The sequence below is a fragment of the Mycetomoellerius zeteki genome, unplaced genomic scaffold, assembly GCF_001594055.1.
Source record: "Mycetomoellerius zeteki isolate Tzet28-1 unplaced genomic scaffold, Tzet1.0 scaffold220, whole genome shotgun sequence".
NCBI classification, from domain to species: domain Eukaryota; kingdom Metazoa; phylum Arthropoda; class Insecta; order Hymenoptera; family Formicidae; genus Mycetomoellerius; species Mycetomoellerius zeteki.
The window spans coordinates 504,032-531,102 of record NW_017257173.1 but is presented as its reverse complement, the minus strand read 5'-3'; the positions used below and the strand labels follow the sequence as shown (position 1 = coordinate 531,102).

The 27,071-nt window shown below is 33.0% G+C and overlaps 1 protein-coding gene across 2 annotated transcripts in view; it reads left to right on the top strand.

Annotated features, from left to right (window-relative positions):
- Positions 1–27,071, top strand: part of LOC108722864 (cationic amino acid transporter 2) — a 96,606-nt gene continuing 69,535 nt past the window's right edge. For both annotated transcript variants that reach the window (XM_018448209.1, XM_018448208.1), the window contains exon 1: positions 1–1,091. The gene's annotated coding sequence lies outside the window, so the exon portion shown is untranslated. The remainder of the gene's footprint in view (positions 1,092–27,071) is intronic.

Sequence of the window (27,071 nt, the reverse complement as noted above, 5' to 3'; positions counted from 1 at the left end):
GCAGCATGAGAGGCAGAGAGTGTAACCCCACGGTCGCACCGCCACCCGTGCGTCGTCGTATTTAAAATATGACTCGGGTTAGAGTGCACACGGGGTAGTCGTGCGAGTGTAGAGATATTAGTCGTGTGCACCGGGAGTATATTATCCGTATTAGTTTTAGGCAAGTAAAAATAGTAGTGAGTAAGGTTATTGTCCGAGGGGGCGTGCAACGGGATCTCCGTCGAGAGAAAGACAGGAAGAGAGAAAGATAGGAGGATAGAGCGTGGAAACGGAGCAGAGCCAGCACAAGACAGAAAAGTCAACCAACGAGACGAACGGATGATACGGGGGGTGGCTGAGTGAAATCAAACACTCTCGATCATTGGCTCACAATCAGTGAAAGTGCGAAACGCGAAGACAGCCGTGCAGTTTCGGGGACCGCCGTTGCGAATGAATACATATCATTTTATCCTAGTTGCAGAGAGTGTGTGAAAGAGAAAGAAAGAGAGAGAGAGAGAGAGAGAGAGAGAGGGAGAGATAGAAGGAAAAAGAGGAAGAGAGAATCGTAGCGAGAAGGTGGAGGGTGGATCGTGAGAAAGAACGACGCGACCAGAGCGAACGGAGATTATCGTGAATCAGTGAGTTTAACGAGGATAGATGAAGAAAAAGAGCGAGAAAGAAAGAAGAAGAAACGTGAGTTCCATTGAGATGCGTACAGAGAGATATATATAAATATAGATAAATAGATAGATAGATAGATATATGTATACACATGCGCAACGCGAAACGTGTGAGTGTACTTGGCTTGATCATCATCGCCGTCATCGTCATCGTGAATGCGTCCTCTTCCAGCCCGAAGCTTTCGGGACAGTGAGATATTCTTAGATAAGTTCCGGAAGCGACTTGACAGAGTCTGAAAGAGGAAAAGAGGGAGACACAAAGAGAAATTCCCTCCCGCGGATGATCACTCGTGAGCAGCTACGTGTCGTCGCCGTCGCCGTCGTCGTCCGTCGTGCATATCTTTTCTCGTGAACTGTGATTCTTTGTGCCGCTCGTCGAGGGAGGTGGGACAGTGATCTCTGCGACGAGACGGGATAAGACAGACAGGCAGGGTAAGTGGAACTACTGTCCCCTCGTACGACCCTGACTGGACGTTTTTACTTGCATTACATACGGAGTAGAAATCCAGGTAGTTAATTGGACAGTTAGAATGATTAAATTCAAGTCTATCGATAAGCGGAAACCGAGGTAATAAAGTGGCTTGCCTCGTCTCTCCCGCAAGTTTACATCTTGACTTACATCCCTCATACTTGAATGAATTAAGTCTCTCATCTGGTCTGAAAATCATCTTTTTATTGTTTCTGCTATAATTCAATAATTCCTATGATTTATGCAATATTTATCTTTGTATATCTCTTTTAATCTGTTAATATTATCGTCAATTAATTTTGAAAACTGTATTAGATTAACAAGACGCACTACAAAGTTCTTAATTTTTCAATGTAGCTTACTTATATTACCTCGGAAAGGAAAGTTTGCTTTCTTTAGGTTAAGTAAGAAAGTTTCTCTCGTCAGACTTATAATTCTTTTAAGCATTTGTTTTACTAAACCACAAACGAATTTTGTGCAATCTTATTCCACCTAATAATGATAAATATGTTTAATAAAATAATCGGCTTAAATTTAATTGGGATTTACAAAAGAATTATAAAATTCTATTTTTTCTGTTTTTCTTTAAAACATCTTTTCTCTATTTCTTTCTGTATTATTTTTCTATGAAATCAAATCTTACATAAAAATAACTGAATAAGTATCATTTTTATTGATGATCATGAGAAAATTGTATTTCGGACACGATACATTTTGTGCCATAAAATATAAAAAACAAATTTTCATCCATTCGATAAATAATGAAATATCAGTACGATAACATAACTTTCATAGTAATCAGGAATTTTAATATTTTATATTTCAAACTTTCCATTGATAATAAGTTTGAATAACTTGCACATTAAATATTAATGTATAATAAAACGTTAAAATTTCTTATTAGTGTACAAAATTCTATTAATTTTACTGTTATTTTTTAAATATTAAAACTGAATTTTCAAAATGTTATGCACAAAATATTAATTTGCAATAACATTAACAATAAAACATTCTGGTTATTATTTAAAATTACCTCAACCTACTGACGTTTGACGTTAACATTGAACGATTGAACTAATACTTAGTATATTCATATTTTTCTTTGTCAACGAAATTTACTTCAAAATATAATTTTTTATCATAATCATTGACAAATGTCCAATTACTTTCGTGAATACGTAAGACTTGATTTGATAGAAAAAGTAATGTAGAAAGAAATAAAGTACACTGTTTTAGTCTTAGCTTGACAGAACAAAAATTCGTGGCAGTGTCGAAAAAATTGTTTTATTAAGTGCCGCATTGTTTGCGGGATAGCTGGAAAACATTGGCAAGTACGTAAAAATAAATGAACGATAAAAGAAATGCAGCAATAATAGTCTTCTTGGCCTGCTAATACAATGTATTCTTAATGAGAACGGTGCGCTAGTAAATTACGTGAAAACACAGCGAATATCCGAATTAAACCTTAAGATAAACACAACGAATATCCGAATTAAACCTTCCTTCACCAACTAACGGTCGATTTTTCCTCAACTGAAACGTGTCAAGGTATGGACAGTTTTCGCATTACGAATGATTGGGAAACGAAGGACTTTTCGCTAACTAACTTTACATAGGTAAGAGAAAGTGCAATTAAATAACAAAACTTTCTCGTTCATTTAAATTCAAAAAGAACTTATCTTTCTTTTATCAGATATTAAGTCTAAGCTTCATTACCGAGAAATACTCCGTATTGAATGTTAAGAAGATGGCGGTCGACCGACACCTCTTTCGATTTTATCGCCAAACGAACTCATAATTTAATTTATTATAAACAAATAAGATGTGTAGGTGTAAGGATTCATAAGTGGCAAACGCAGCCTGTTTCTCGCGATATCATCTCGGGATATGTCGACATAAGAATAAATATAAAAATCTTGATGTCGCAAGGTTCTTATTTTCGTGTTAGAAAAACTACTTCCCGGAGGCTTGATCGTGTAAAGGTTCCAAGAGAGCCTGAAAATATCCGTTGCATGTGCACGACGAGGCGCACTCTCACCTTTATCATGTAATTCCACGCGCGTCGTACGTTGCGCGATCGTGTCTCGTCGATGAATCATTCTCCCCCTGTCACCCGAAGAGTGGTTGATATTAATAATCGCGTGATTGTGCAACGTCAAAACAACGTAATAACTAGCCGGTTGGTATTTCTCGCATTTCCACACTTTTTGCCCTGTATTTTCATCGGTGTTATCGCACTCATATTCGAAATTCCAAATATCCATAGGAACACACGTTAAATATTCCCTTTCGCGAAATCCATGCCACGTACTATTTATATATGTCTAGCAATGTGCATGCGGTACTGCGCAGGATCTCGGTGCCCCGAAATTCCAGGGGAGAGTGCGAGATTAAATTATTTATCGTTCGCAACTGCGGCGTGATATTCCTAACGACGTGCATTACGCGCGAGTCCAAAATACGGAAATATAAAATTACTACCCTTTCTCTAACCCCGTGATTTTCAACAAATTTCAGTACATACATTATTTATCATCTCAATGGTGCGATCAGCTAGAATATAAATTCCTTCTTTACATCTATGTACAGTTCAGCAAAGCTTTAAATATGCTTTATTCTTTTTAATTTTTAATATTATCAATGTCTGTTCTAATACTTAAATTTTATTATTTGAAAAATATAAAATTTTAAAAAATATTTGCTAATTGTAATTGTGAATTAATTAAAAAATTTGGAATATTATATGCAGGATGTTAAATTTGAATACATGCAGTATTTAGGATTTCAGTAGTGATGCTGAGCTCAGTGGGATTAGCTAAAATATAAATTCCTTCTTTACGTTTATGTACAGTTTGGCAAAGCTAGTATACTAAGTCTTATTTTGATGTCTTATTTTGATATTATCAACGTTTGTTCCCAATTCTTCTTTATTATTTGAAAAATATTATAAAAATTTTGAAAATATAATATTTGTGAATTGTAATTGTCGTGAATTAATTCCATTTGGAATATTATATGCAGAACATCCATGTCCATTTCGATATTGGACAACAAAGGTTAATTAGATCAATTAACCAATTATAGAAAGATAAAAAATTTTGATGTTCATCTTCTGAATAAATGTATCTATCTGGTTAAAATAATTAACAATCACTCTAAATATATTTATATATAGTATAACAAGTATCAGATACAATGTAACAAATATCAAATAATACTATTTCAAGATTTTTTCATATTAAATATTTTGATATTATTTTAATATTGTGATTATGTTGTTTTAGTATTAAAACGATTTGACGAAGAGTTAAATGAAGGTTTGTGTTCGTTTTCAAGAAATATTAAAGGATTAATCGATAACATGTAACTTATCTCGACGAGAATATCTGAAAATTTAGATCTCGGTCATCACAGTGAATAAAGTTTGTTCGGATAACATCTGAAAGCTGCTCGTATTAAACGTTCATTAAGACATTATCAATGTATAAACGAAATCGACTGATCGCAATGTGTGAATTATTAACTTCATTTTTCGAACGTTTTTTTTTCATTTGTAGAACGATCGCCACGAAAGACTAAACCTTTCTTCGCTCTGTCGATGAGAAAAAATCGTCCCCTTTACCTCGTTTACTTAATTGCATTACCAGTGTTTCCTCATTCTATCGACTTAATGAAAAAGGAATTGAGCTACTCACATGGAATTAATTGAATATATAGTTACAATATTACCTTTATCCAGAAAGAAAATGTTAACTTTCATCGAGAAAGCATTATCCAAAATTAGTAACGAAAGAAGAACTCCTATTTATTCATCTTTGTTACCTCAGATTATGACGTTGGAAGCAAGAAAACGCAATACAAATGTTTATAAAAATCATATTTGAAATATTTTATAATATAGAAATATTTTTCTATAAAACAATTTGCAATCGATAGAATAGATTTATAAACTATATCGAAAAAACTATCTTATTGTTTTGAGGAAAAATTAAATCATATTTATTTCTATGTATGTATTATTAATTTGGTAGCCAGTTATAACTGTCAACATAACTTATTCATTTTTGATTGTGCATAATTTATTTGCAGATAATATGGTTATTTATTAATTAATGAAACAAACAGAGAGTTTTCAGTTTATTTCACAGTCGATTCTATCGATCATAAGTGTTGTTTTCTTGCAATATATTTCTACATTAACATATGTATTTTACAAGAATTTTATTGTATATTTTCTCGCTTATATTGTTATAATCTGAGGTAATGATGATTGAATAGAAGCCTAATAAGTTTAATGATATGTTATGATGATTATTAATTCCAATAATCACACGTTTAAAAATAAAAGCTTGTAAAATAATAATTAGATACAATTATTATTTTATAAGTTTTTATTTTTTAAATTATTATTTACGACTGAGTTTATTGCTAATACTAAAGTTAATTTTGTTCACTGGAACGGACAGATTTTTAACGATACCTCATCGCTTGTTACCTTTGCTTAATTTTATGGTTGTACTACTTGTCTCTGGCATTATGTATCATCTGTCACGCGAAATGCTGACTTTCATCACTGACAACCTCACTGGGATCGCGAGAACCATGTCCTCCTCCTTTCCACCCTTTAGACGTAGAATATTGACATGTTCTGAATGCGAATGCATTGTCCGATCCGTGTCAGGAGACACTATGTCATATGTAAGATAGATTTCACAGCCCAGCTATGCGAATCTTACATATAACATGGCGTTTAGGAATAATAAAATAAAATGTATTTACTTTAAAGTAAATTGCCACACTACGTTCCTCCAAAAAGTCTCGCAATATTTCATATTTTCAGTTTCAGTCCAATTGCCGTTATTCATGTTATAAACAAACATCGTAAAATATTTGTACAGCACTAACCTTTGGATCTCCTCAATATTTTATGTCATGTAAGATGCTCTTTGGAAATGATGTCCTTTATGTGGATATTAACTTACGACGTTTTCATATAATGGCCTCGCAATTATTTTGTAGAACAAGAGCGACGTATGACAAATGATGATACAAACAACATTGCTTTCTGACATTCAATGCCATTTCGCAATTACGTTAATGCAGACGTCAGTTGTCACCAAATGCTTTAAATTAAGTCACCGTTAGAACGTGTTCGCTATTGTCTTTTAAACAAACGAATTAGATACACCCGTTGCCGCCATGATGCTCACTAATCTTTATCATTGATTATGTGTATAATGAGTCTGCAATATCATTGACTCTTACTACTTCTTTTTCCGTCCAATTTCTGATTATTCTACGACAGTCACATTTTCGCTAATAATGTCGCAACAGTAGCAGGATTGAATTCTCCGCGAACAATTTTCGAATATATGTGACAATAGACAATTGTCACATATACTCTAATCTGACAACAATTAACGAGCAAATTATAATATTTTTTTATAAACAATTTTATTAAACATGATTAAATTAGATTCGTAAACCAAACGTTTCGGGTAACACAGCGCTTTTCCTTAGTGGTGTAAGAAAAAGTTTAACCTATCAAAAAAATTTTGTAATATTAACAAAAAAAATTCAGTGTTCGTTGAAATTTAGCTGCTCGTTAATCATTGGCCTTGTTTTTCATAGATGTTATTGTTAGTTGTCAACATGAGCTCACAGACTCGGATCTGTGTGTGGAAAAAAATATTCATAAAAAGTAAAAAAGTCAGTATTAGTAAGAAAAATATAACAACGTCGGCATCGAGTTCTACTTGCAAAATCATTTTATGACTGATAGTCATGGTTCGTTTTTATTTCAAAACTATCTTAAATAATTTCTTAAGATGTTAATACAGCTCTGTGATTTTATGTTTATGCTATTAAAACTGCATTTCGACATCTTAAAACTTAAGACAGTTTCAAATATAAGAACGGATTATAAATACCGGCCATAAAATCTTGATTTGCAAGTACAGATCTCGGTGCCGACGTTGTTAAATTACAAGAAACATTTTTTACTGATACTAATAACAACTTTTATTTTTTATTCACCATTCATTTTTTTTTCTTCATACATACAGATCCATATCTGAGCTCGTTGGTTGGTAACTAACAACAATGTGAAAAAACAAAGCCTATTACGTCCACGAAATGAGACTGGATATTAATCTCAAGTGTAGTAATTTCCCATTGTCGTTCGTAAATTTCGAATTCCTCTCTTGCATATACACACGTTTCATCTCCGTCGTATTATCATCGTTACTGCTTGGCTAAGCGCACCAGAATCATACGCGAAATGCAGTTTCACGATGTCGCGACGACAATACATCCCTCTCGCGTTCTCCCCTGCAAGGTGTATTTTAAATGGGTATTCATGAGTTATTTAATTCTCGTACATGTAGCTGTTGCGGTACACATCGACTCGAACGTAACGTGACGTGACGTGCTTCGTACTTGACCCAATTTCGCTGAATCGCGCTTTCTTCAGCGTCCGCCTGAAAATAGCGCGCCCGAGTAAAATAAGGAGAAAGCTGAACGGGGGTAATGATAACTCGATTTCGCTAGCTACTATTAATATATTCTAAACGAAAGTATAATTGTATTCCGTGTCACTTTTGCGACTCTGCGACATGTGACTTTGATGAGAATTTAATTGTTCGATAGTGACGAATATGTTTAAAAGTAGGCTCCTCCGCGAAAATAAGCGTCACGTATAGCGTAAAATACTACATTTTTAATTATAACTTCGGCCCATTTTGGGTCTACATATCTACATATATCCAGATCCTATCGTAATGTAAAGCACAGAATACAATCCAATTATTTCATTCTCAATCATTTGTCTGTTAAATTATCGAACCACAGTGACGGTTTTGTCTTTTATGAATTATAAATATCGACCTTTAATCGTTACTTGATCGTTTATTTCATTCGCCAAACTTAATAGTTATTCTATCTCGTGTATTAAATGTTCATGGTACTAAGATTTAACGGATGTCTAAAAAAAAACTGAAGAAAGAGTAATAAATAATTATCAAATATTGAGTGAAATAACTTCAATCAAAAATGTTCGGTTATATAACCAAAAATAATTTTACTTTTTTAAATACATATAATTATACATTTTGAAATTGTTAGTAAGGACTACCAAACATAATAATATAACCTACCGTTTGATAATAATTATTAAATATTTAGAAAGATAAAATTATTTTTAGTTACATTAACTAAACATTTAAATGAAATTATTTTACTCAATACCATATGTGTGGTAGCTATTATCAAATTTTTTCCTCAGTGTACATGAAGTGGATGTATTTAAGCTCTTCAAATATCCTTTAATCTTTTGGACTCTCGGTGTAACCACATGTCTGTCTAACAACTTGATTTATTGTCCGGTAATTGCGATAAATCTCATGATTGATGTATTCTTGCGATATCACCCTCGGTCTTTTAATAAAATTTCATGCGCTTTCATCGCAAGGGGGAGGACGTGTCTCTTTCACGGTTGGCCGAGATCGATCTTATGAGTTTAGGACTGCGTTGTATGGCTTCTCTTTCTCGACGAAGAAATTTGCAGCCGTATGCATACATTAACCGCGCCGAGTGTCTCTCAGATTTCTCCCGAGTCCTCGATTATTAACCTGCGGGTAACAATAATTCTTGTGGAAATACCCGTGAACGCGCGCGCATTACACGTGGCATTATTAACTACCGTATCGAATCGATTAACGATATTAATGCGATACTAATGCATAAGCGAGACACAGGGGAAATATCGCTCGCGCGCGTACATTCACGGGTATGAAAATTTATGCAGGTTGTCGCAGAATCTCATACATCCACCCTTTCATTACGAAATTTAATATCGCATGTCTCTTTGATTAACCTCTGAACTTAAAATTTTCGCTAATATACGACCTACTTGAACAAGAACATGATTCACTTATTTCTGTCTCCGAGAATTTTGCAATACCTCTAAATTTTTTGTTGCGAACAATGCGAATCTAAGTCTTTCCTTTAAGGCCGGAATCAGACTACGCATTGAAGATTGAGATCGAAGATTGAAGATTGAAATTTGACCAATGAGGGCGAAGGAATTTTAGCTCTTATTGTTTTGATTGGTCAAATTTCAATCTTTCAATCTTCAATCTCAATCTTCAATGCCTAGTCTGATTCCGACCTAAGGGGATCCTAAAGCCGTTTGTATTACCGACTAAATCATATAATTTTTGTTCAACAAATACTTTTTTCTCTTTCACAGATTAAAAAATCCTTTTCCAGGATTAAAGTATACGCATAATATGTATTCGTGAGGTGAAGTTTATGCCGAGAACGTCCAAAAATTTTGAAATTGATACATTTTTTACCATTTCTTATTGTTAGTGTAACATTGCGTTTCAAGCTGTCGTGACAACATTTGCTTGATACGAAAGTTTTGCAACCTGTACTTACGAAATAATGATCCACAAACACGTAATTTGCACGAACAAATAACGTCGAGTTCTTAGAATTAGACTTAGACTCTTTATCGTGACGAATTTGTTATACGAAAATTGACACGAATGTATCATAGATTGTATGAGATATTGATGTAATAGTATTTAAAGACATGTCGATGTGCTGGAAAAACAGCGACATCTAGTGATTTTGTCGGAGTTCAAGCTTCGCTTTAGGATCCCCTTAAAGCCTCTTCAAAGATTCTACCAACAGAAGATTAATCTCGGTTCAATAAATTAGTCTTTATCTTTTTCTAATTTTAAGAATTAGAAAAAAATAAACAGTATACATATAAGTTAAACTGAGATTAAAGTTAATCTTAAAAGATCTCTCGATCCTATTTACTCTTTATCTTTTTCTAATTCTAAGAATTAGAAAAAAATAAACAGTTAGTAAAAATAAACAGTAACCGAGATTAAAATTAATCTCACGTTGATGAAACTTGACCTAAGACTGGTATTACATTTGTCGCATTAATTAATTGATTGCAGGGTCAGGACAAAGAAATTCGTAGGTCTCTCTATCCTATAATCAATAATAGACACGAAAAATTTGTCACACGACAAATGTAATACCTATTAGGTAAAAAATATTAGCTCATTTAAAAAGTGAAAGCGCATAATATCATTTGACGTGAAATTTTTTATTTCAGTTCGCATCACTTTGCGATATCAGGAAGTTATCGCGGGGCATCCGAGATGCGTTTAAGGGTGAATAACCGTAGAATTTTGCTGTAGTAGCGTATTGATTAGTCCGCTAGTGTATTACAATGCCGTAACAACTTTATCATTCCGCGTTACAGTCGACGTCCGTAGTTCCTCACATCGTTAAACGCTTCGCATTTGCATACCGGTTAAACGACGCCGTCACTGTCGCCGTATAGCCGCCTCTCGCTACCGAAAATCAACAAGTCTGCGCCCGGACGGATATTTGACACCTCTCTGGCACCTTTTCCACCGTTTGTAAAACCGCGATAATCCGATGCGGGTTCACATTTCGTCGCTGACGTTTGAAATTTGAAGTAATACCGAAACACAAAGCGCTAATCATCGCAACGGAATACTCTCTCGTTGCTAACTGACCAATTAATTGTAAATTTGCGGAGAGGCCAACCTTAAAATGATATCGTAACGAAGAATATAACGAAATCACAATGAAACTCTCTACAAAAATCTCATAAAACTGAATGGTTTATCTTTCTGTCCTTTTTCTCTTTAATTTTTTTATTTTTAATTGAAATCTCTTTTTCTTATATATAATGAACAATAGTATACAATATAAAATACATAGTTCATAATAATAAATAATATCGCTTCCATATTTTGAAAGTGACACAAATAAAAAAATATCATTTTTGAGTTATTAACATAAATAAGTAAACATTACCCTATCAATAATCGAGAGTGAATTAACTTAATAAAAAATCATCATAATCATTACTTAAAAAGAATAATTTTTTAAGAACGAAAATAATAAAAATGACATTTAGGGCGGTATTCATAGTCTATTCTTATTTCAAGACTGTTTTAAGTAATGTTTTAAGACGCTAATGTAGCCCTCTTATTGGTTCGTGATTTCTTAAGACTGTGATTGATTAATAATTTTCTATCAAGTTAGAAAACAGTTTTTCCTCTTTTTGGAGAAATTGAATTTTTTGAGTTGTGTCACTTTTAAAGTAAGGGGACGATATCTTTTAAAGAAGTTCAGATGTTTTGAGAAGTTCAGCGAAAATGCACGAATAACGTTGCTGCGTTAGCAGTACGATATTCGGATTTTTCAAGTTAAATTTATATTTATCCGCCAGATATACATATCGATTCGAAGGAAAAATACGCGGGATGTTCTTCTCATTGTCAGATATCGACATTTTCTGAAACGGACTTTTCTTTTCGCGATACACACACGACCTAGTTCGCCTAGCAGCTTGTGCATGAGGAAAAGCAATGAATCCCGAGGTTAGCGCTTAGCTCGGCAGCACTTAGCGTTTCTAATTACTAATCGTTCGCGTTGCCAATCCCTCCGCGATTGTACATACATACGCTCCACAAAGTGTCATTATTCCACTACTGTCAATTGCATTATGGTTATCGAACTTAAGCGTCGCGAGGGAGTGTGCTTGCAATGCGCTAGACCTATTAATTATCGATCAACCAAGTGACGGCCAGCGGAAAATCCTTGCCGATAATAAATAAATGCGAGAAAAATACTTGTTTATTGCATATGGAAGAATAATCAGAGCGAAGCTAGAATAAGTTTAAACATGTGTGCGATAGAAGTAATTAGGGGGAATAAAATACAAGCAAAGAGGAAGAGTAGGAAGGATAGGTAAATAACAACGTGAAAGAACAAACAATGTTTTATGATAGTGGAAACAAAAAGTAAAGGTTCTCTCGAAGATTTTGTAGAGAACCTAAAACGATTTGTAAAAACGCCTGTTGCTTTGTGTACAAATGTGTTTCTGAACAAAGAGTCTCTCGTCGACGATATCAGATATCGAAAATCGCTCAGGCAAGTATTCGACCCAGTTACACCTACGTACGTGTATTCTTCATTCCCCAGCGATCTTGCTTGCTTTAATAACAATCTGCTTACTTTATTAAGCATGCGTATCACGCCGCGATAAGACACGCATACAATCTCCCAGGGGTTTTATTAATTGTCATATTTTATTTACTTCTGTAAATGCGATCTTTTAGGATTCTCGTTAAAGTGTTTATTTCTAGCCACTTCGATTTTGTGAAATATTCCTTTGATATTGAAGTTTTTAATACAAGAAAATTGTAGATAAGAAAAATATTTGTCGCAAAATTAACAAATCGGTTTTTAATAGAAGAGCGTTTCTTTTTAAAAATCTCCAGCCTCTGAAAAGAGTCTTCATATTGCAAATTATGTAAGCTTTTGTATAAAAGCACGGTTTGCTGGAAACGTTTTTTCCAAAGACTTTATGGCTTACAATTATCTATATACGTATGTACATAAATAAGAAATCAAATTTTATATAATTTTTACCGATAAAAAGCTGCAAAAAAATGTACACCTCCCCCCCCCCGTGTAAGTCATTCTGACTCGTTATCAGTATATAATTTAAAATGCTGTTTGAGTTTCACTCAACGTTGGAGTAGATTTCAGTAAATATGTATTGTATTTGGTTCGATTGGGCGATATACTCTTGATTTCTTGACCCTTATGAACTGCTTGTCTGCTTTCAATTAATTTCAATGCATAAACTGACTTAGATCGACTTTTCGAATTCTTTTTCTAAAATCTTTTTAAAAATTTTTCTAAAAACCTTTTCAAATACTGAAAAATTTCGAAAAAAATATTCTAGTAAAAAATAATTTATTTATTTTGCGACAAATATATTTCTTGTATCTGTTTCCATATACTAAATTAATATTTATTCCTTTATATATTTTATAAACACTAAACTTTTAAGTGCTCCTTAAAATATTATATAAATGAATTCATGAAATTACGTATTTATGATGAGGGCTTTAACGATAATTTATTTACTTGATAAATGAATATTAGAATCCTTAAATATTAAAGGCTGTTTTTATGTATTTGTCAAGATAATATTTTCAATTACGTTGTAATTATATATGTAAGACTGATAAAAAGTCAATACAAATATAAAGCTTGTTAATTAACTTGTCTCTGATGTCCAGATAAAAAAGAACGTTGACTAACGATTGAAAATCTCGGTATCGGATTAATTAAATTTATTAAATGACATCGACGTCCAGTGACAATATAACTGTCGTTTGTCAATGACGCCTTCCGATATTAAATGCAGAAAATACCTTAGACAATAATGAGATGATTGATCATTTGTCAATGATAACTATTATTGAAATACATGAATACACTTATAAAAGAAAATAGATGTAGACGTCAAAGAAAGATGCAAAACAAATTTAGCGTGTAGAATTTTTTTTTCCATTACGAGTTACCTCACAGTTACAGCTCTGATGTAGCGAATCGAAATTGATTTATGTCTATCGTTTACATTATTAAATTTACATCCGTCACGCGATACTTCAATCCTCTTATAAATGTTCCCATAGTAGATATCTGTAATTATGATTATGAATTATTAATTATGTCCCTCATTATGCATTCCGTATTTATTGCACAACGGATCGGCTAAATAAATCGATAGTAAAGCAGCTGAAGACTAGCATTAGCACGGATAAAGCACCACCGTTTCCAGCATGTTTTCGATTAATAATTGATACTAGAGACTGCCTCGTGCGCACTTACAGCTCGAATGGGTGTCGGTTATTTATTTACCATGCTGCTGACTGTGTAACGCAGTAAAAGCACTGAACACGAAATGAGAAGACAAATGTAAGATATCTTTGAACATAATGAACACTTATGTAAAGTCGTAGTTGAGAAAAGCCGCAGAAGTAAATCCAATGAATAATTTAATCAAGTGTGTGTTTCCTATATAAAATTAATATTATTTCATACGCCTTATGTCTTCTTATGCTCTATAAACTTCTCTTTTACTTGATTTTTAAATTAGAATGTAAATTGGATTTCTTCCGCTCATTTTATCTTTCTTACGATAAAATTCCGTCTGCAAATGTCTCTAGCACGATATAGACTAGTAGATGTTGTGAAGCTCTCACGTGGATCCACTCTGACGGGTTAAATAAAGATACATACGTTTGTCCTGATGATGAACGTACGTAACACAGACTAGATACAGTGGTGAAATGTCTCTAATGTATATACAGATAATATTAGTTTGCGCGACATCAAATAACCACCGCTCGAGTGGGCGGGTATTCGGAGTTGATCGATGTTGCAAACGTTTGTAATTAACATCAATGTTTGAAGTAGCTCAATTCAAGAAAATATTAATTAGAAATAATTACTGAACTTCCAATTCCTAATCCAATTATTGTTAAAAATAAAAAGATAGATACCTAAAGTTCTATATGCGATGAGAGAGAATTAATATCAATAATTGTTCCAACGTTAATTTTGTTAATGCTGAATAAAGTGAATACATTTAATTTTATTTAGCGTTCTATGTCAGATAAGAAAGTTATGTAATTAAAATGTTATTTTAAAACTTATTGGAAGCTTAATTCTGCTTGAAGATAATTTCTTATAGTAAAGCGGAAGTAAGATTGTTTTGAAAAATTATCGTTGAGATATAACAAGATCAAATTTGTTTCTTAAGAGCATTATCTGGATAAAATCGTTTAATTCTTAACTGTCGCGTTGACGTTGATAATGCTTCAAAAATGGTCTTTACGCGATCTGGTAAATTAAGGATCCCTCCGTGCGATTATATCCCAAGACTCTTCAGCTGATAACGAATTCTCCCTCGCTTTGCAGACACTCGATCTGCTCTACCGGTACTTTATTCGCGACCTCAGTGCATTTTTTCATAAGCACTCTTTTTCGCGGAAAAATAGGTTATGTTATATGGAGACTAAACTCTTTTTCCAAAACGACTGACAATAAGTTTTTTAAAATTAAGTTTATCTTTAGCCTTATAAAAATTCATCGAACTTGTTTTGTAAATTGTTACTGTTATTATATCCACTTTGAGTAAAATTGTCTTAAAATTGAATTTATTATTATATAATATAAAAAGTTAAATTGAAATTTTGAAAAATAATTAACATGTTTACTTGTGTGATAATCTTATTTTATCTAAACAAAAATTTAAATACGTTATCGTTGTAGCTTAAGAGAAATATATATAGCAAAGTAAAAAAGTTTTTAAAATATTTAAAGAACCATTAAAAGTGATCCTCCGATGGTGAATCAGAGCATCCTTATCCTTTCTGCGAATGTTTGCAGTTAATTCGATTATCTCTTTGTAAATATATTGCACTTGTCTAAAAATTAGAAATAACTGCCTATTGAATCAGTCAATTTAACTTAATCGCAATAATAACAAATTTAGTACAATAAACTTATAATGGATAAATAATCGAGTTATCGTAATAAATTAACGACGTCATATCATCAACATGTGTTTTGGACAAGCCATTAGTCTAATTGAAATCTCAAAACAGCATAAATTATTCGTGAAATATTTACTCATCGCATATTACAGTGTAAATATCTATTTCATTATTTTTTATATTTTTAAATGGTAACTCTAAAGTGTGTTTCTTTTTAAGTTTCGCATGCACATTTGTTTATGTAGCTTTTTACAAGATTTTTTAAATTTTTTATCTTTATACGCCATGATTTTATAATTATGTTAATAATACAAAAAATTCTAACGCCTGTAACAATATACACGCGTTACAGATATTAGTTTAACCGAGAAATTCGTCGACACACACCGAACTTGGAATTAATTCCCAACGCAAATTAGCAAGTTTTCGCGGAAACGTTACTAAATCTAGAATTTATCGTCTATGGACTTGCGCCCACACTTTTGCAGAATTATTGTGTATACACCGTGCGTAAACAAGGCAGCTACTCAATGTCCAGTAACAACAATGACATTGCATTTACAATGATAAATAGAGCACGATACGACAATGATCTCATCAACAATAAAATCACTGCGCTCTCTGCAATATTCGGTTAACTATCCGCTCACTCGTGTATGTACACATTTCAGTGCGCATGCCTTCAGGTATATGCGACACTTTTTAATCAAATCTAACATTTCGCTTTTACGTCTTTTATTTAATCCTTTAGAGTTTATTAATCTGTTTTAGTTTAATTATTTAAAATCCATTACGAAATGCAATAATCATTTGATTACTTTTTTTTTACTATAGAAATTAGATTTTATTTTATTCAAGAAAAAAGGCAAAAAATAAAAATCGGAAAAATATATATCTAGTTAAGTATTTTCGGAATATTTGAAAAAATTCAACAAAAGAAAATATCTATCTTTTTAATAGATATCGATAAATATATTTTAATAAATATTTGTTTTAGTGCATCTGTTTTATTGTAAATAACGCGGATGCATATGCATTATTTACAAAAACTCATCGACAAATGCAATAAAATAGACTTATCGGTTTATATCACAAACTTTTGCAGATATAAAATACACACAGAGGAAAATATTTTTATTTTTATCGAAAATTATTTATGATTATTTTATTATCATTTTAAGATATTCATGAAATTCAGTAATCTTTTTCTTAAATATTAAAAAAATATTTCAGTTACATTTTATATTCTTTATTATATTCTATATTTATCATATTCTTTTATTATCAGAGTTTTTATAAAAGTATTTTTGCAAAAGTCGCGTTTTACTCGCTGGAACGACGTGGCACCTAACTGCCGAAACAAGTGTCGTTACAAGTAAGAAAGTTATACAAAGATGTGAGTGCCTACATACGAGAAGCATCCGCTTAACTGGCAGGTCGTTAATTAACTTGTTTTCCCTGCTAAGGTTGCAGTAGATAATGTTCAAAAGCACAGACTACGTGCGACGTATGTACATCCGCATTAGATAACTGGGTAAATGCATGCCTATTTTTGTGTATATGTATGTATGTGTGTTTCGCACACACCCGCCTGTCGCGCGAGTGTACGCGGCTTTTGCATGCGGATGATACAATACAAATGAAATGCTTGACGGATATTTCAACGTAATGAACGTAATTCGACGTAGTGCAATTCAATTGCAACACTCCATGGTGCCGTCCAACCGAATTGTACGATTTTAGCCGTATTATCGCTATTAATGATCCATCTTCGATAACAATAACGCATCAATCGTTTTTGGTTTTAACGAAAGATAGGTTTGTAAAGATTAACTTCAAACGATGTAAATAAACCTGTCAAGTTGTATTTTTAATTCTGAAAAGTAGATAGAAAGACTTACAAAATGATTATAAAATTTATGAAATAATAATAAATAAAACAATTACAAATAAATGAAAATAATGTCAAATAAAATATAGATTCTATAAAATTGTAAAATAATTTTAAAGATGATGGCAGATAAATGACGATATTTAAAATATATAAAGTGTCTCGTATAAAGACAAGAGATTGGATTTTTTCTGACAAAAAAGATTTAATTCTATTTCTGATGAAGAAAAGATACTGAATATAGATGTATAAAATTATGTATAATAAATAAGAAAGGATATACGTAAATAAAGAAAGGACGTATAAAATTTATACGTCCAGTTATCGTAGAACTCGCCCTTGTTTTAATTGCCGAAATAAATCAACTCTCTACGGCTTTCAGCTAACTTCGAAATTATTCAGGGAAGTTTCTGGCACTTGGGAATAAGGTACTCGCACGAGGATAACGAGCGATCTGTCAATGGCCGGTATTTAATAAAGCTAATTGATTGAGAGAAAGTGTGTTACATTTGCTATTAACGATCACAATCACTTCTAGCTCGTTCAATCCGACTCCGCGTATGCCGGTGTGTCGGCGCCGTACCGTGTTCTTCCACTTCGTTAATTATTGGTGCTAACGAGCGTGGGCGCTTCAACGGATGAGAATTGCAGGCGTGCGGAAAGGAACAGCCATGTCCCTCGTAGCTTTCTTCCTTACACATTTCTTTCCATAATTTGAAGAAATCGCGAGAATGTTATGTTTTATTTTGATTTTTTTTTTTTCAAAGCCCGTGATGGTATTGCAGCTAATATAATTTGGTTCTTGTCAGCACCAATTTTTATTTCTGTCAAGTAAGATATTGATTGACTCAAGTAAGATGTTGATTGACTGTATCGTTTATTAACTAATTATATTAATGCGAGGAAGCTCTCATCTATCAAATTCTTTCCGTACAAAAAGATAATCGCACCGTGAAAATTAAACGTGCTTCGAAATTCGATAATGAAATATCACAAAACTTCATTTTCCCTTATTTCTAAAGGTACGAAGCAAGAAATTTTCGTGGACTAAGGTTCATAGTGCACATGGGCTGAAAGGAAGATTTGATAAATTTTTTTAATTTTAGTAAACAGAGTAATTAACATAACTTCTTTCGCTTCTTTATACATCTTTAGTGCATCCGCTTTAATATATCACGCACACGGAAAAAAAAGATTTGTTAAAACAACTAAAACTTCACTGATTCAGCAAATCCACAACCGTAATATACGGACAGCCGTTTTTCTATGTTAAATTAGAAAAGCTGTACAGCCGAATAAAATTAGCAATTATAGATAATCATATTTGCTGAAATCACACTGAAAATTTGTTAATATAAGCAAAGACAACTTTCTACAAAAATCAATCCAATATAGATCCAAATTTTTTACAAACATGCTAATTAAAATAGCTGCTACATTTGCTATTGTAATGAGGAAGATTTGTTATGTTAGCAATTTTCATTGTAGCAAAGAATTAGCTGAATTAACATACTGATAATTGCTTACAGATTTCTTTGTTAAATTATTAAATTATTGCTTACAGAATTTCTTTGTTAAATGATTAAGTCCTTTTAGTTGTAGATGTTGAACTCGAGCAGCAAGTTTTGCTGAATCTATTTTTTCTGCGCGTCGATGCATGTGATAGAATCTATAAGCTTAATCGCGTTACACTAAATGATACAGTAAAGTCATCAATATGCATGATTCAGTATTTCTATCAATATCAATTAATAAAAGCATTTCTTCGTCGGAATCCATATATAATAAACAAAATGGTAGCGCTGTGAAGTCGTATACATTCGCTACTCGATAGCGCTATTCAATGCGCGATTGAATCACTCGAACGTTACTCACCGTTAGCTGGATCACAATGGAGCGAAGGAATTGAGCTTTCATGTTGTTCGATAAATAGCGTTATTAGTTACCTTTTATGAGAAGAAATCCTTTCAAGAGCTCTTCAGCGTATTGTGCATATCGTCATTTGTATATATTTTTATAATTCTCTGCATTTTCTCCCATTCCTCTCGATTCATTCAGTTCGATACCGATTGTTGTGAAGAAACGAAACGCGATTATTTTCCTGTTCGTTCGCAGGATTATTGCCTCCCTTATTTCCTGTTTGCTCGCATCAAAGTGAATTATTTCTCCAATTTCAATGCTTGCCATAAGAGCGATAGTCACTGCGCTATGAAATTCGTACGGTTATATATTGGACTCTCTCTCTCTCTCTCTCTCTCTCTCTCTCTCTCTCTCTCTTCCTCCCTCCCCCTCTTTCTCTGTTTCTCTCGCTACGGTAAGAGAAATATAGAAAAGGCCTCGGGGAGAACACGTGAACTGAATTGCTGTCCGTTTTCGCGGCTTGTCGCTCAATTTAATTGTTCAAAAGCCCGCGTTCGGAAAGTGGCAGAGCGAACTTGAATCTGGGTCGAAACGTCCGGGACCAGGGTGAAAAGCCTAAGGGCAATTTCTAAGCGGAGCTCGACGGCTTTATGCCACGATGTAATACCGATGTACAAGTTACAGCGATTTGCGATGGCGTCAACATGTCCATCATATAATTATTCCGCCATTTACTCGTATCTCGATGAGTCAATTTACAACATTCATTTGCATACATTTATATCGGGTTTACGACTTAACTTGCTACCTTTATGATCGTTTTATCTTAAATATCATTTCTCCAAAGGGACATGATATTTTTACATCGCTAACGAGAAACACGACTGCAAAATCAGCCATAAACGGTGCGCAGAAACTGAACGAATCCAGGTCAAAGCCGGACTCAAATTCTATTTAGGAATTGGCTGGTGTGCTTCATATCCTAGGATAGAGCGTATGATAATTTTGGGTGATGGTGGTGAAAGTCGGTGGAAGTCACCGAGTTTAAATCGAGGTCGGATCAGACAGAAGGCGCGCGTTCTACTTGCGACGTGAAGCGGAGAAGAAGAGACAGGAGATAAAAGAGCTATATGCATCTATAAAAAAATGAGGCTCAATTGGTCGCGAGCGGACCGTAACGAAATGGGTTTTATCTGGCGAACGCTTTTGCGCCCGGTTGCAGAGACGATCGGAGGGGAGACGGTGTACATCCCGGCCGGTGGTTGTGATGCTCGTAAACGAGAGCGTCTCCTATTATATCGGACGAGACACGTTATACACTCACGATCGCAGACGAGCGAACAGGATGCAATCGACAATTTAATGAGCTTCGTGACTCTCGGCGAAATTGATCACCGAGCGGTGTAAACGTGAACATCATTGGATGTACATAGCATCAGACAAACGTATACAAAGGAAATCAAAGGTACTATACTTCCCAAGATCGTCTTGGTGAAGAACTACTTTCAACTTTCAATTTTAATGAAATTTTAATGAACCCTCGGCTCCGTAATGAAAACAATACAGCTAGTAACCGTAACGATGAAAATAAATTTACAAGAAATTAAATAAATTTATGGAATACAAATGTACAAAACAAACTCTGCCAGAAACTTTCAAAAAATTATGAATAATGCAAACTTGAACAGGAACAAGAGAACGCCTATCCTGGTTGAGCTGCCACACAAGACGAAAAACTGTGAAAAACTGTTCTTTGAACAACAAATTTTACGAATCTTAGGTCGATATTCATAAGGACATAGTCAGTTCTTATTTCAAAACTGTCTTAAGTATTAAATCCTAAGTTTTAAAATGCTAATACGGTTCTATGATTAGTTTATGACTAATCTTAAATTTATTTAATACAGTTTAAAGCCTTGTCTAAGAAATTCGTAAAAGATCTCGGGAAAAAAGAAAAGAAAGAATCAAGAAATTGCATTTGAACAATTCGATCACATGACCAATGCGATTGGTTAGTTCTTTCTTCGAGAGATCTCGGACTGATTTATAGTATCATGGACACAAAGCTTTAAATACAAGAATCGAATATACTATGAATACACAAAGAACTATTTTGTTGAAATATCTACAATTTAGTTGCATACAGATCTGAAAATAATTTTGTTAGATCATCAAAATAATTTTGTAGGAATCTCAAGTACGACGAGCAATGCTACAAAAAAAAAATGTTTTAATATTCTAACAATTAGTTTGAACATTCTACATAATTATTTTGATGGTCTAGCAAAATTATTTTTAGATCTGGCTAAAATTTTAGATTCTTCAACAAAACTGTTCTTTCCGTGTATTGACTTTAATGGGCTTTCTACAGTAAACCATTATCTAAGCTTTGAGTTTTAAGTCGAATGTGAAAAGAATCGACTATGATTGGTTAATTTCTTACGGCTAAGACTTAAAGCTTAGATAATGTTTTATTGTAAAAAAAACCCTTAGTGTTTTCATTATCAAACATTGTTGCTGATGAACATAGCCACAGCGACGTGTATATGGATTAGAATTCCAAAACCAGCCGATAAATTCAATTTCACTTACAACGACAGGGAGGCCGTTATAAATATATCCGTTCCATCGCGACACATTGAAAGCGAGGACGGAAAAGAGAGAAACATGTGAATTTATTTCCCCGTCTATATACTACGGCGAAGACGAATAACGCGCCTCGTGATTGACTGGCACCCGGCCAATCCTTAATCGCGGCCCCGCGTTCGCTCGAGCTTTGCGGGTTCATTCTGCCCCGACCTTCGTCTAGTACACGGGTACGGATTGGAAGGAGGCCTTTACACACCCACGAACTGACCCCGTTTCGCCGCCGTTGAAGTTACACCTTGTTCGCGATATACGGTGATTTGTACGTACAAGAAACTCGTACAAGAACAGAGAAAGCGCCCCAGAGGCAAGAGAAATACCGAACTTAAGTTCCAGGAGTATAAACAGAGTTACTTTAGATTTTATTGTATTTTAGAACACGTTCTTTAACTTAAAGAGTAAATCGTAAATCCAAATTATGTTCCAGATAATGCAAAACAAGAAAAAATAATTACTATTAAATAGAAAAATCAAATAAGTAAAGAAAGGACTAATGTAGTCAAGGCTAAATCTTGGTGCCCAATAATTTTATATGTAAATTCTAAATATACACTACTCAATAAAAAATGTAAACACTTTTAAGACACTCAAAATTGCACAATTTTTAGATCATCGAAACTCGGTAGAAAATCATCAGACAAAAAAATAAAAAAGCATTTTAAAGCTTGAAACTTGTACTTTAACGTGCCTTTGACTGTTTTTCAAAAAATTGTTGTATTTACAGTTTTGTATCTTAACAAATGTTATATTCCTTAAAATTATTTACATTCAACAGCTCGCAATTAGAGAAAAAATTTTTTCTCGAAAAATTTAATATTTTTTTTGCAAAAAAAGAATTTTAACTACAGAATGCATTTTTTTTTAATTTTCTTACGATTTTTCGTAATCGAATTAGGTGACTTTGAAGCTAAACTTGCATTTTTACAACCAACGTTGAAATTCTGTGATGATTTTTTATATGAAAATTGTACAATTTTGAGTATTTTGAGAGCGTTCCCTATTTTTTTGTTGTATAGTATTTTGTTGTGTATTTTTCAGTTATACATATAAATTGCGCGCCACTGTCAGATTTGAAACAATAAACTGAAGCTGAAATAAAAATATCACAATTATATTGATCATTGATAATAATGCTATCACTTTAAATAAAGAAAAATGTTTGCGAAAATATAAACTTAAAGAATGGCGGAGGTAAATTTGATTAATTTTCATAATTTTAATAGATGACCAGTCTATATATAAATAACACAACCTTTTTTGCTACGTTATACATCTTTGGTCCATCCTAATATATCCTTAATACACATGACAGAATCTGACTCCAGTATTGTTGGGATTCGTCATCCCAATCTCTCAATAATCAAGTCACGTCGTCGACTAGATGTCGTCGGAATATTCAATGAGCAAGCACGATTGCGATCCCAGTAAAAGGGGGCATCGCGCGCATTAATCGCGGTTTGAAGTCTGGGAAAATAATCAATAAGGGAACGTTGATTTGAGTCGAAGTTCACGAATCATTTTCAGTAACGTTAAACGATTCCACAGAAGTTCCTTCGATCGCTGCTTATAAGATGTTATCTCGTTTGACAAGTATTTCCCATGCATGGCACGCCAAGTAGCGATTCGCCTTCCTCTCGTTCTCAGAGGAAACAGGGAAATTGGTTATGCGAGCGAAATGCAAATAGGAATGGGAAACACAGTTAAATATTCGCGCTCATTTACCTGTCACGGGACGCAGGAAAATAAAAAAAAGAGGAATTAACACGGCTCCCGTTGTGAAACAATTCAGAAACCGGTAATTGGGTCTATGCGAGCATCAAAAGCAGTATTACGACAGCACGAGAGCATTGCACGTGTGCGACACATAACCACCATCCGCTTTTATGCACAACGAAGTTTCGCATAAAGGCCTCTACAGCACACGAACATCCACGTCGGCAGAGGAATTTTCGCGCGAATATTTGGGATGGAATTTTTACACAATTCTCTTTTTGCCGTCATGTCGAAACCCGTTGTTTAAATTGGATAAAGTTTGAGGGATATTTAATAGGAGATAAACGGATCTCTGACTAATTGTAAGATGATAATAACATCCTCCAACCTCCCTAAATATTATGTGCATTATATGTGAATATTTTATTCAAAAAGCAAATGTGAGAACATAAAAATGCCGAAATTCAAACTGCACTATCCGTTTTATCATACGATTAGCATGACACGATCTAATGAGCACTTTGCCAAAAATGCTAATATCGCACGAGGAAAATCGAAAAATTTGTTTTATATTTATTGATTAATACGATTACGCATTGACGGATCCAAAAATTTGATAAGAGAGGCATTATTTGCGCGTTGTAAACGATTTTTTTTTAAGATCTTAAATTATTACATTGAAAAAGTATTATTTAAATATATAATTCATAAAACGTTTTATTTAAAATTTTATCAATATAAAAAAAGGATAATACAGTAGAAGCTATGTTTTTTTTATAGGTATTTAGGAGTTTCTTAAATTAAAAAATGTTTTTGGAATATCAAAATTGCGATTAAGCATTTCAGAAATTAAAAAAGTATATATAATATTTTGCTATATACCATAAATACCTTTAAAAAAGAAAACTCTAAGGAGAGGGGAGGGTCATGGTCCCCATACCTCCCCTTTCGCAGATCCACCAGTGCGGTGAGCCTTACCTTACCCTTATGCACCTAGAATTCTCTCAATACCATTTTGGCGTACCATAAATACTAAGCCTGTATCGCTACAATATCGTTTTCTTCTATATTTTCTAGCAGCGACCTCGTTAAACGTGTAATAGGTTCTCGATATCGGGGGGAGTGGGCCGGATTAAGGTATCAAGGACATTCTGAAATTGCGATCGTCGATCAACGTGAAGTACACTAAACACCTCGTGACGCGCAGTATATGTACATGCTTTAAGATTTCGTTTTACGTTGATCGAGCAGGGAGACGCCACGTCGAACAGCTAAGGCTTCTTTTATTCTCTTTCCTTTTAATTAAATATACAGATTGAAAGAAAAAATGCATTTTCATTAACCTACCTTCAAACAAAAATAATATATTAAACTTCAGGGAAAATAAGATGTAATGCAATTGAGAAAAAGAAGACTTGATGTTTGATACATACAAGCATCACATAAAGACGGCATAATCGTACGTTAATTTAACATAGAAGTCTCATAAACAACTTTTCAAAAACAAAGATGGGCAAGAGTATGCCATTATCTTATAGACAATGGTAAAGTAAACGTTATTGTTCAATAGAAAAATTAAAAAAAATTAGAAAACAATGTTCATCGTCCGTATTATCTAACATACCTATACAAAGATTTATATATATATATTTATATTTATATATTCTTATAATATTATATAATTATACTATTATTTTTATTTTAAATTTATTCTTACATTAATTTAATGTATGATAGTCCACGATTTCTATAGACAGTATACCTATATAGACTATTGCTAGATAAAGAGCTTAGATAATAAGAAACACGTTCTATTATTTAATGAGAAGATAAAAAAACGAAAATTAGAACACTAGTGCTCTGTGATGATTGATTTTCTAGGGAGAATATTTTATTAATTCTTTTTTATTTGATTAATTTTCAAATTCTTTAGAAGAATGTATACGTATTTTTATATTTTATTTGTTTACATAAATTTTCTATAACTCTGCATTATGTAAAACTAATCATAAAATTCACATCTTAATCAAAAGTCTCATTTTTCGTACATGTAAGAACGTCTCGAAGAATCTACTCGATTCCTTTGGAAATGGCTTTATTTCGAGAACGCTTTTATGACAATGTAACCGTGTCATTGAAGAGAAAAGAGCAACACGTGCTCTTCATAAGCTCTCCGACTGCATGATGTATGCGTGAACATTCAATCACTGACACGTGCCTATGTACTTTGCATCCGATATATCGATGTTCCGAACATCATATTTGCGTTTCCCTTATAATTCGACAAATACGTCGAATTATAGATAACGTCATTCAGTTGATATCTTCGAATTATAAAATAGAAGGATGTTGGCAATCAATTTTTATACACACAAAGAAATATAAAAATTTGTTTTCATATTTAGTTTATTATATTATTTAATTATAATAATATTTAATTGATTATTTATTTAATTCCGCAAATAAATTTTGTTCCTTTCATAAGTATAATAATTGATTTTTAAATGTATCATTCATTTATAATTATATTCTTTTTTTTTTTGTTGTTAATTTGTAATGAAGATTTATTCGCAGTGCAGTTAAAAGATGAGAAAGACGAAATTGAGAAATTCTAACAGCTTTACTTTATAATAACGAAATAAACTCTAATTTTTTACATTTATATATCCAATGTTTAAAATACAAGAAGTGTAAAGGCTCGACTGATATATTATACAATCAGAAGAGCAAAAAGAAATGCCTATAAGAGCCGACACAAGTTATTCGTGTGTGAAAAATATAATGTTTATTAACAATAATTTATACGTTCGACCACACAATTTTGGTCATTTTCAGTAATTTGTGACACAATATAAACTGTACGCTATTATATTAAGTCGATTGGTAAAAATATACAAGATAAAGGGTATGTCCAAATTTAAAATCTTGAAATGTCATAGTATTTATTTGAATACTGTGTACGTGAGTCAATCGATAAATGATACCATTGCTGTAATAATACAATTCTAATAAGCAAAAGTCAATCTTAAATTATAATTAAAAGTGAACTTACATATTAGCTGTATATATTTTAGTATGAGAATAGAGTGTGACATTACGAGGTCCGTTACCAGTTTAATTTTTAATATTGAAAATTATATTAGGGTAGAGCGGGGCTAGTTGTGACACTTTTTCTTTAAATTATTATAAATCTTCACACAATTATGATAGATTAATGGTAAATGCTTTAAAATGTTGCATGTTCATCTGGCTCAATAATTAAATACTTATAAATCCTTAATATATCTCGTAAATAAGAAAAAAATTACGTTAATTACAAAAATGCAAAATGGACCAATATGCCCCATCTATGGGGCATGTTGAGCATCCTCGAAGGATAAATTGAGCCATGAAGGTAACCGTTTAATGAGGTTATA